Source organism: Ovis aries, chromosome 13 (genome assembly GCF_016772045.2).
Source record: "Ovis aries strain OAR_USU_Benz2616 breed Rambouillet chromosome 13, ARS-UI_Ramb_v3.0, whole genome shotgun sequence".
Taxonomy (NCBI): domain Eukaryota; kingdom Metazoa; phylum Chordata; class Mammalia; order Artiodactyla; family Bovidae; genus Ovis; species Ovis aries.
In genome coordinates, this window is record NC_056066.1 from 29172333 (window position 1) to 29184794 (window position 12462).

The 12462-nt window shown below is 44.7% G+C and overlaps 1 protein-coding gene across 2 annotated transcripts in view; it reads right to left on the reverse strand.

The window, feature by feature from the left end:
- The window catches only part of FAM171A1 (family with sequence similarity 171 member A1), a 129799-nt gene that overhangs the window by 34827 nt on the left and 82510 nt on the right, over positions 1-12462 (reverse strand). The window lies entirely within an intron of this gene.

The following is a 12462-nucleotide window of genomic DNA, read 5'->3' on the forward strand; positions in this document are numbered from 1 at the left end:
ATCTAATGATGTAGTGAGGGTCACGAGACATAAACGTACTAAATCAGTTTGCACACAATCAGCAAAAAACATCATGAAGACAAAAACTCACTGAGATGGGAGTTGGGAGCGTTTACTGATGGAAGTACACATCTCTCTGGGTTAAATAAAGTGATTCCTCAAACACAGTGGTCTGCCCTGATCTTCTGGCCATTGTGTAACCTGCTCCAGGCTTGAGGGAGACCATATTTCTCTGTGGTCAGCTGGCTGCTCCCTCTCCTTCCAATTCGTGGTTGTTCTGACACAGCAGCTCTGCCCAGGGCTCATGGTCTTTCACGTCTACACCAAGGCTCCTTTTCACTCTGGATCAGAAACTTTTAGGGGAGGAATAAGCCTGTCATGAAGTGTTCTAGGGGAATTCTCTAGTGGTCCAGTGGTTAGGACTTGGCATTTTCACTGCCGAAGATCCAGGTTCAGTCCCTGGTTGGGAAATTCAGATCCTGCAAGCTGCCACAGCATGGCCAAAAACCAGCCAAACAAAAACCAGAATTGCTCTCAATAAGGGAGTTCTGGAGCTCCAAGGATCAACTAATCCAAGTCTCTTCAGATAGGTGAGACCACAAAAGCCCAGACGGACTCACCACCAACACAGACTTACTGGGTGGGCTGCCTTGACCATGGATGACCGAGGAGGTCACAATGGTACCCTTACCTCCTGGAAACTACTGACTGCATTTCTCAAATGACTGGTCTTCCATAAACATTGACCAGCTCTGGAGCCTGTGGGAGCCAGATGCTCAAGCTCGCAACAGTCCTGTTTAATCTGGCTGCCTCCACTGAGGCCAGGTGGACACGTACAGCAGTCCTGTTCCATTCCAGACCATCGGCGTCCTTTCTTTACCCCTAAAACACAGCCGTGGTGATGCCCTGGCATCCCTGCTGCTGTATCTGTTAACTTTCAGCTTGCCTGAGCCCTCTCTCCTCTTCCTCTAATGTCATACCACCGTGATGTCTTCTTGCTGTCCCCTCCTTGGTCTGCACAGAGCTTGGGCACCTCATGATCTGGGGGCGCTCCACACATGCCGGGAGCACTGGCCTCACCGGATCCCTCTCCCATCCACCTCCCACACCTTCTGTCTGCCTCTTTCCTTCTTCTCTAAGCTGTCCTCAGAGACTGAAGGTCAAAGCAAATCCTTTCTCCTCCATCTCCTCACCCTCAACTATATGACAACATCTTATCCTCCTATTCCTATTTTTTTTTTTGTTAGATAGATACATGATTTTTGGAGTGGTCTCAATTGCTTGAGCTGCTTTTATTCTTTTAATGTTTTAAAATTAATTTTTACTGGAGTATTGTTGCTTTGGTGGTTCAACGGGAAAGAATCTGCCTGCCAATACAGGAGCCACGGAAGATGTGGGTTCGATTCCTGGGTCAGAAAGATTCCCTGGAGGAGGGAATGGCAACCCACTCCAGTAGTGTTGCCTGAAAAATTTCATGGACAGAGGAGCCTGGCAGGCTACAGTCCATGGGGTTGCAAAGAGCTGGACGTGACTGAGCGACTGAGGACAAATGCACACAGTTGCTTTACAATGTTATGTTAGTTTCTGCTGTGCAGCAAAGAGAATCAGCTATAAGTGTACATATAATCCCCTTTCTTGGATTTCCCTCCCATTTAGGTCACTATTATTTTCTTTCAATCATAGTGAACTTTCTGTGATTTGGTTCCCATTCTCCACTGTTCTTCATTCTAAACAATATTGCTGATGTCTGGGTTTTATACACTGAGAAATGGGAAACTCACTACTAGGAAGGAAGGAAGGGTGTGTCTGCAGTGTAAAGGTGCAAAGAGGGGCCGCTTCCTCATGAGGGTCGAGGCAGAAAGCAGAGGCCAGGCAGGTTACCTCAGAACATAGGTCGGTTACTGTGTGCCCCTTCAGACCCCCTGAGACGGGCAGGTTGAGGTCACTGTGAAGGCTCCTTTGGCTGAAAGAGACAGAAACCCACTCAGCCTAGACCAAGGAAAAGGGGAGGCTGCTGAAAGAGGAAAGGAAATCCTGCGGAACCCAGGAGAGCAGTCCAGCCAGGCCTTACAGGGACCAGCCTAGGACCCCGATATCACAACCAGGGCTGTTGCCAGTTCTCAAGCCACTGGGCATTTCACCTCCATTCTTTTTTTTTTTTTAATTTAAAATTTTAATAAACTGGCGCTTTAGTTTTTAAAAGTTCTCCTTAAATTCTATTAAAAAGGTATCCTTTTCAGATTGAGGAGGGTTCTAAATAGGTGACTATTTTTGTCATTGGTTTCTAATTTTTTTCTTTTTTGGCCGCATCTCTTAGCATGTGGAACTTCCCTGACCAGGAATCAAACCCACATCCCCTGCAGTGGAAGCGTGGAGTCTTAATCTTACTGGACTGCCAGGGAAGCCCCAGTTCCTTATTTTTAAAATTAAAGTACAATTGATTTACAATATTATGATAGCTTCAGGTGAACAGCAAGGTGATTCAGTTATACATATATAATTTTTTCAGGTTATTTTCCATTATAGGTTCTTACCAGATATTGAATAGTATTCCCTGTTATATAGTAAATCCTTGCTGCTTATCTGTTTTATATATAGTAATGTGCATCTGTTAATCCCAAGCTCCGAGTTTACCCCCGCCCACCTCTTTCCCCTTTGGTAATGATAAGTTTGTTTTCGATGTCTGTGAGTCTATTTCTGTTTTGTAAACAGATTCATTTGTATTATTCGTTAGATTCCACATACAAGTTACATCATCAGTTCAGTTCAGTCGCTCAGTTGTGTCCGACTCTTTGCGACCCCATGAATTGCAACACTCCAGGCCTCCCTGTCCATCACCAACTCCCGGAGTTCACTCAGACTCACGTCCATCTAGTCAGTGATGCCATCCAGCCATCTCATCCTCAGTCGCCCCCTTATCCTCCTGCCCCCAGTCCCTCCCAGCATCAGAGTCTTTTCCAATGAGTCAACTCTTGGCATGAGGTGGCCAAAGTACTGGAGTTTCAGCTTTAGCATCATTCGGCCATCCCAATTCTGTATCCTCCTGTCTCTGTCTCTCTGCGTGTCTGTTTCTCTCTGCCTCTGTGTCTCTGTGTGTCTGTCTCTAGCTCTGTCTCTCTCTTGTGCCTGCTCTTACTCCCCGGCTCATCGTGCCTTTCACTGGGAGCTGCATCTCTCCCCTCCTCTCTCTCCCTGCTGCCTTCCTTCCCTTTTCTGTGCAGGAGAACCTGCTCCTAGGCCAGACATGCGTGTCTGTTTTCTGTGGCAGGAGGAGTACTGGGCGGGGAGCACAGAAGGGCGATGCGGAAGCAGGTTTCCGAGAAGGAGATGTGGCTGGTCCAGCTGCTTTGACATACGCGTGACCAGCATGCACTGATACCTGTGGGGGATCAAACATTGTCCTCCCAGGAGAAAAGGCAAGACCTCTGCCTGGTGAAACGACCAAAGAAACATCTAAGGAGTATAAGGGTTGAAATAGTCTAAGCCACAGTGCAAATACAATCTAAAGTGGGTGTGTGTAGGCTGGGCAGGGAATGGTATGTTCTTAAGCCTAAATTTATGTATGAAAGCTGCTACGTTCCCACACTTTTCAGGAAGGACCGGACTGGGTGTGGATGGATGGTGGAGGGGGACAGGGCTGTCTCTCTTCTGTGGATGTCCCACCCCCACACTCGCCACAGCAGCTGCTTCAAACATCCACTCTTCTTCTCAAACTTGGGGCTCCACCGCCATCGCCCAAATGGTCAGAGCCAACTGTACTGAAGACACCAGGGCACCACTTCTGTCTGCACTTCAAACTTTTCTTCCATCTCCTCTGCTGCCTTTCTGTCCCTGCCCTCCCCCAAGGTCAATCCAAGTATTCTGACTTTTGCTTGTTTTATTGCAAGACTTGTTATTTGACCAGTTTTTTTGGACTTCATCAAAAATCTCTCTCTAGGGGCTTTTCTTCTCCAGTCAACACATATATTCCTTACTTTCTCATTGAGAAAAATAACAATAAGACACGACTTTCACTCTGTTCTCCCCATCAGTCTCCTCTCCTTCCACCCAATGCCCTGGCTTTCCCCCTCAATGCATGCTGCCCTTGGAAATGTCAACTGACGACTGCATAATCTGCAAACCCTGTGACCCTTGGTCGCCTTCACCCCTCCGGCCCTTCACAATGGGGCGCACTGTTCCCCACCCCCGCCCAGCAGCCCTCCCTGCCGGCGGTGGCGGTCCTGCCCTCTGCTCTCTGCAGAGTCGCAGGCCTTTTGCTCTACGAGTGCTTTCTTTTCCTCCTACTTCTGAGGAGAGATCCTGAAGGCTCAGCACAGTTGCCTCTGCTGTTCCTGACTCTCTCCTGACTTGTCGCCCTTGCTGCAGCCTCACAGTTACCTTCCTGTCCTGCCGGGGACTCTGCTAAGCTCCATGCCTTTTTAGCACCTCGAGCTGGATGCCCACCAGGCACTAAAACCATCACTACCTTCTCTCCCACTTGACAAAGACCTACTCCCCCCAACACCCAGGTTTGATTCTGGGTTGCCAAAATTGTTTTCCCTTTTTACTCTTCTGTACATTCATTCAAGGAACTGCCCTATCTTCCCTTATCAACGTTTCCAGCATTGTCTTTTCCTTCCATTCTGCCTCCACCCTACATGATCTTATACCACCCCTGGCTTCAACTATCACAAAAGTCTCCTAACTTCCCTGTGCTCCAGCCTCATCCATTTCTTGCCTCATCTACTGATGATTCTCAAATTCTGCTCTGACCGTGACCTTTCCCTACCTAGAAACTTTCAATGGATCCACCACTTCCAAAATTAATGAAGGCGACAACAAATCAAAGACCAATGTAGACTCAAACTACAGCTCCACTTATCTTATGAGAGGTGAAGTTCAGTGCTTTAGGATTTACAAAGCTCTTGTATACACATTATTTCACGTAGTAAGCTGTGTGCGCTATACTCAGTCACTCAGTCATGTCTGACTCTTTGTGACCCCAAGGACTGTAGCCCGCCAGGCTGCTCTGTCCAAAGGATTTTCCCAGCAAGAATACTGAAGCACTAGAGAAGCGATTCCTTTCTCCAGTGGATCTTCCTGACTCAGGGACTGAACCAGAGACTCTTGCGTTCTCCTGAATTGGCAGTCAGATTCTTTTACCACTGAGTCACCTGAGAATCTCCTTAATAATCTACAATAGAATAAAGAAGATGCGGTACATATATACGATGGGATATTACTCAGCCATAAAAAAGAACAAAATGAGGCCATCTGCAGCAACGTGGATGGACCTGGAGATTATCATACTGAGTGAAGTTAAGTCAGACACAGAAAGACAAATATATGATACAGCTTTTATGCGGAATCTAAAAAATAAAACAAATGAATGACTATAACAAAACAAGTGGACTATCATGTATAAGAATACTGAATCACGACGTTGTACACCTGAAACTAACTTAACATTGTAAATCAACTATACTTCAATTTTTAAAAAAGCAGGAAAAAAATGCAATTTGCAAGCATTCTGTGACAAGGAGCATATTCATGGATCCAGCCTATGGTGGTAAAGAGCCCTATGTTATTTGGTGCCTATGTTGGCCCTTCCGCTTCACCACACTGTTAACTTGAAACTGCTGCAGGCTTTCTATATAAAACACTGTCAACAATGACTGGAGAAGGGAATGGCAAACCACTTCTGTATTCTTGCCTTGAGAACCCTATGAACAGTATGAAAAGGCAACAATGATACGACAACCCCTTTCTTGACTTTCCAAATGAAACTGAGTGCTAAGTCATTTCCATTGGGAGCATGCGCTTACTTTAAATCATGTGCGCATGTGTGCCTGTGTGTGCGCGCGCGTGTGTGTGTGAGAGAGAGAGCAAGAGAGACAGAGAGACAGAGAAAGCAGTCTCCATAATTCCACCTGGTCTGATGAGAATGGTTTTAGGGTGTATGTGGTCTGAATTTAGATACCTACCTACAGATAGGAAAACAAGTGAGCAGACTTTATTGTTCAAGGAAAATGCTCATTAACCATGAGCTTATTCTATTTCATTTGGTTGTAAACATTTCAAAACAAAACTTCACCTGAAGCATTCAATCTTGCTAATGAGAACACCTCTGCTTCTCCCATCTCCATCTCTCAGCCAGCAAATTTTTTGCTCTAGTGTCACATAAAACCAAACAACGGGGCATCACCCAAAACTATGCACACAACACGTGTGAGGCTCTGTCACCAAACTGTCATCTCACCATCTCTCCCTTCCTTTGGGGGAGTCTGACACGTGATAACATCCAGGCAACACAAAAAATTCACATGGCTGACAGCATTTACATTTACATACAGCACTTACATTTCTGACTGGCAAGAGTTTATTTTTTTCCTTCTCTGACTCCATTTAAAAAAATAAAGAAATGCACCTACACTTGACTAGTTTGAGAATAAAAATTTGAATATATCATTTAGCAATTCAGTTTTATCTTGGTTTTTCAGAACAGAACTGCAAAGACCAAAAATTATCTACATATGGTTCTCCTTCCAGCTGGTAAGAAAACAAGAAACAAGATCACCTAGTGTTATCCTGGTATGTCTGTACTCTACTGAGACAAGGAAAAGTACAGCTAGTACAACTCAAAAAGTAAGGTGAATTTAAAAATTAACAAAGTGTAGACAATTTTTAAAAGCTGGAATGCAAATGAGAGAGGGAAAGGGAGAAATAAATGGTTCTCAATTTCTGGTTACATAGAAGAGGGAAGTGATACAGCAGACTGAATAAATTAATCAAACAAAACCTATCTGGATATCCCTAGGCTTATAATATGACCATACTTCTTGCTCCTTAGAGAGAGAGAGAGAGAGAGCAATTCTAACACTCTGACTGTGTGTCTGTGTGCATGTGGGTACTGATGAACTGTCCTCCTCTTAGCAGCCATGATAAAGCAAATAATTAACTGTAGCATGAGTGAGCTATACAGGAAGTACAAAAAGCAGTGGGATCTGGATGTTTTTTAAAATATTTATTTACTCAACCTTTCAATGAATTGCTCATTGTATACCGATACTAAAGTGGGCGTGGGGCTAGGCCCTGGGAGTGTTAAGGTGAATATGACCCCTTCCTCACTCTTCAGGTTTTTCAGTTTTGTCTGGGAGCTAGGACATTACTGCCGGATATGGCAGAAAGGGTGGTTTTGTGATAAGGTACAGAACCTTCAGCTGGAGGGCTGTTTTAATTCACCTTCCTGGTTACTGATAAGGAGAGAAGGGGGCATAAGGGAGGCAGGGATGGGTGGAATCCAAGGTTGGAGCCAGAAGGTGTGGAAGGCACATGGACGCCTAGTTCTGGGCTTAGGAAAGCTCTGGGACCATGTGGCGGGAGTTGGTGGATTTCACTTGAATGCTGTGCCATTAACAAGACTCCATGAATCCCCAGTCTGCTTCTTTCTGCTACAGCCAGCTCCCTTTTTGGATTCATACTTTCTGTTCCCTTTGAATCTGGGCTTGAAGGTGGCCTGGTGTGATCACAGACCTGCTGCGTCTCATGATTCTACCATTAGCTAAGATCCTCACCTCTTCTGGGTTCTTAGTTCAATTCCAGGAAAAGGAAGAGAGAGAAGAGCTTGGGTTGGGGAGATCCACTGGAGAAAGAAATGGCAACCCACTTCAGTGTTCTTGCCTGGAAAAATCCCATGGACAGAGGTGCCTGGCAGGGTTGCAAAGAGTTGGACACAACTGAGCAACTAAGCATAGACGCGTGGGCTTGAATACTTGCCCGTTAGAGACTGGGAGATCTCTAGTCTACTCTAGGAGATCAATCCAATCAATCCTAAAGGAAATCAACCCTGAATATTCATTGGAAGGACTGATGCTGAAGTTGAAGCTCTAATACTTTGGCCACCTGATGCAAAGAGCCGACTCATTGGAAAAGACTGTGATGCTGGGAAAGACTGAAGGCAGGAGGAGAAGGGGATGACAAAGGATGAGCTAGTTGGATGGTATCAGTGACTCAATGGATATATGAGTTTGAGCAAACTCTGGGAAATGGGAAAGGACAGGGAAGCCTGGCGTGCTGCAGCCCATGGGTTCACAAAGAGTCAGAACACAACTGGTAACCAAACAACAACACAGAATGGGAGAAAACAGTGGTGCAGGGGTTAGAGGGTATGAAGTAGCCATCTTGGAGAGTCGGAAAACAAGTAACTCCTCCAGCCACATGTTCTGCTGTGGCCACGAGTGGCTGAGTCACCCAGGGTCAGAAGTTATTTATTCAGGCAAAGATGGCAGTATTATTCACAAAAGCCAAGACACGGAAACAATGTAAGTGTCCACTGATGGATGAATGGATACAGGAAATGTATGTATGTGTATATATGTATATGTATACACACACGTATGTATGCAGTGGAATATTATTCATCCATAAAAGGAAGGAAATTCTGCCAGTTAGGTCAACATGGATAGACCTTGAGGACATTATGTTAGACATTATGACTGAAATAAATCAGTCAGAGAAAGACAAAAATCAGTCAGAGAAAGACAATATTGTATGATTTCACCTATAAGTGGAATTAGAATGGTTGCCAAAGGCAGGAGGCAGGGGCTGAGGAGAAGAGATAAAGGTGGTCAAAGGCACAAACTTCCAGTTATAAGATGAATACGTTCTGGGGACGTACTGTATGGCCTGGTGCCTGCAGCAGACTTGGGTATGGCATAAGCTTGGAGGAGGTCACCACTAACCCCACCGCAGAGCCGCCAGAACGTACAAGAGATGGGGAAACAGGCTCTTGATGGGCACAAACAGAACCTTGTGTGCACCACGACCCACGAGAAAGGAGCAGTGACCCCACAAGAGACTGGCCCAGACTTGCCCGTGAGTGTCCAGGAGACTCTGGTGGAGGCATGGGTTGGTGGTGGCCTGCTGCAGGGCTGGGGGCACCGAGTGTAGCAAAGCATGCATGGGACCTTTTGAAGGAGGTCACCACTATTTTCATTACCTCCACCATAGTATGGCCCCAGGTAAATAACAGGTCAAGTCAGTCTTGGGAAGCATCACTATGCACAAAGCTAGTGGAGGTGATGGAATTCCAGTTGAGCTACTTCAAATACTAAAAGATGATGCTGTGAAAGTGCTGCACTCAATATTGGAAAATTTGTAAATTTGGAAAACTCAGCAGTGGCCACAGGACTGGAAAAGGTCCGTTTTCACTCCAATCCCAAAGAAAGGCAATGCCAGAGAATGCTCAAACTACCGCACAATTGCACTCATCTCACACGCTAGTAAAGTAATGCTCAAAATTCTCCAAGCCAGGCTTCAACAATACATGAACTGTGAACTTCCAGATGTTCAAGCTGGTTTTAGAAAAGGCAGAGGAACCAGAAATCAAACTGCCAACATCTGCTGGATCATTGAGAAAGCAAGAGAGTTCCAGAAAAACATCTACTTCTGCTTTATTGACTATGCCAAAGCCTTTGACTGTATGGATCACAATGAACTGTGGAAAATTCTGAAAGAGATGGGAATACCAGACCACCTGACCTGCCTCTTGAGAAATCTGTATGCATGCCAGGAAGCAACAGTTAGAACTGGACATGGAACAACAGACTGGCTCCAAATAGGAAAAGGAGTACATCAAGGCCGTATATAGTCACCCTGCTTATACAACTTATATGCAGAATACATCATGAGAAATGCTGGGCTGGATGAAGCACAAACTGGAATCAAGATTGCTGGGAGAAATATCAATAACCTCAGATATGCAGATGACACCACCCTTATGGTAGAAAGTAAAGAAAAACTAAAGAGACTCTTGATGAAAATGAAACAGGAGAGTGAAAAAGTTGGTTTAAAGCTCAACATTAAAAAAACTAAGATCACGGCATCTGGTTCCATCACTTCAAAGCAAATAGATGGGGAAACAGTGGAAATGGTAGCTGACTATTTTTTGGGGCTCCAAAATCACTGCAGATGGTGACTGCAGCCATGAAATTAAAAGATGCTTACTCCTTGGAAGGACAGTTATGACCAACCTAGATAGCATATTCAAAAGCAGAGACATTACTTTGCCAACAAAGGTCCATCTACTCAGTTCAGTTTAGTTCAGTTGCTCAGTCAAGTCTAACTCCTTGTGACCCCATGAACTGCAGCACACCAGGTCTCCCTGTCCATCACCAACTCCTAGAGTTTACCCAAACTCACGTCCATTGAGTCGGTGATGCCATCCAACCATCTTATCCTCTGTCGTCCTCTTCTCCTCCTGCCCTCAATCTTTCCCAGCATCAGGGTCTTTTCAAATGAGTTAGCTCTTCACATCAGGTGGCCAAAGTACTAGAGTTTCAGCTTCAAGGCTATGGTTTTTCTAGTAGTCATGTATGGATGTGAGAGTTGGACTACAAAGACAGCTGAGCGCCAAAGAATTGATGCTTTTGAACTGTGGTATTACAGAAGACTCTTGAGAGTCCCTTGGACTGCAAGGGGATCCAGCCAGTCCATCCTAGAGGAAATCAGTCCTGAATATTCATTGGAAGGACTGATGCTAAAGCTGAAACTCCAATACTTTGGCCACCTGATGCAAAGAACTGACTCATTTGAAAAGACCCTGATGCTGGGAAAGATTGAAAGCAGGAGGAGAAGGGAACAATAGAGGATGAGATGGCTGGATGGCATCACGGACACAATGGACATGAGTTTGAGTAAACTCCGGGAGTTGGTGATGGACAGGGAGGCCTGACGTGCTATGGTTCATGGGGTTGCAAAGAGTCAGATGTGACTGAGTGACTGAACTGAACTGAACTGATTGCATATTTGACAGTTGCTAAGAAAGTAGATCTTAAAAGTTCTCATCACAAGAAAAAAAACTGTGTGATAATGGATGCTAACTAGACTTACGGTGGTGATCACTGTGTAATATATACACATATCAAATCATTGAAGATATATGTCTATTATATCCCAGTAAGACTGGAGGTGGGGAACCATTATATTTCAGTTGTGAAACAACAATGGCAAAGGTAATTAAAGAGAAACTGGAGGTCCCAAGCCCAACAGCCCCCACTGTGGTCCCGATGTGAAAGGATGCTGAGGACTCAGGCCTAGTTCTGCTGTCTCTTAGGAGAAAAGCAGGAGATGACTTAGGGCTCTCACTGTGCAGATGACATTAAAATCTATATATCTATTCCTGTTATCTCTCCCAAACTCAGTTCACATATGCTCCCAGACATTTCTCTTTATTTCTCTTTACGCACTTCTTCTAAGAGCAGCATGTTAACCTTCTTGTATATTCCCACAGCTACGCAATAAAAAAAGGAATAAAGTCATCTCACTTGCAGATGGCAAATGGATGTGGTTAGGCAGAGAATGATTGGTGTAAATGGTATTAAAATAAAGGAATAAACAAAACAAACAAAAACAGGGGGCTTCCCAGGTGGCACTAGTGGTAAAGAACCCACTTGCCAATACAGGAGACATAAGAGACCTGGGTTCAGTCCCTGGGTTGGGAAGATCCCCTGGAGGAGGGCATGGCAACCCACTCCAGTATTCTTCCCTGGGGAACCCCATGGATACAAGAGCCTGGTGGGCTACAGTCCATGGGGTTGCAGAGTCAGACATGACTGATGCAACTTAGCACAAATAAAAAATGGTTTTTCCAGTAGTTATGTATGGATGTGAGAGTTGAAACATAAACAAAGATGAGCTCCAAAGAATTGATGCTTTTGAACTGTGGTGTTGGAGAAGACTCTTGGGAGTCCCTTGGACTGCAAGGAGATCAAACCAGTCTATTCTAAAGGAAATCAACTCTGAATATTCATTAGAAGGACTGATACTGAAGCTGAAGCTCCAATATTTGGGCCACCTGATGTGAGGAACCTATTCACTAGAAAAGACCCTGATGCTGGGAAGGACTGAGGGCAAGAGGAGAAGAGGGTGACAGAGGATTAGATGGTTGGATGGCATCACTGAATCAATGGACATGAGTTTGAGTAAGCTCCAGGAGATAGTAAAGGACAGGGAAGCCTGGCGTGATGCAGTCCATGGGGTCACAAAGAGTTGGACATGATTTAGGGACTGAACAACAACAAAAAGTAAACAAAAAAAAAAAAGAATCTGATGAAACATTAAAAGACAGGAAATATCATTCTCAGGCCCATGGCTAAGATGGAAGAAACCAATCATCTCAGCACAAAAAAGGTTTGACATAAGTCTGATTCCCAGTTCCAATGCCAGCCCCAAACAAAGGGCAAATTCCACAAACCTTCTGTACCAGATTTTCTGGGAAAGAGGTTAGAGGGGTGAGGTCACATTTACACCACTGCACATGAGATGGGCTGAAAACACAAGGGGATAAGAGATAGAAAAAGGCCATACTTGAATGCCTGGGAATTTTTTGTTTTCTTTTTTGGGTGGGAGGAGAAAATTTTTTTTATTGTAAAAAACACCTAACATTAAATTACTGTCTTAACCAGTTTTTTTTTGTTTTTTTTT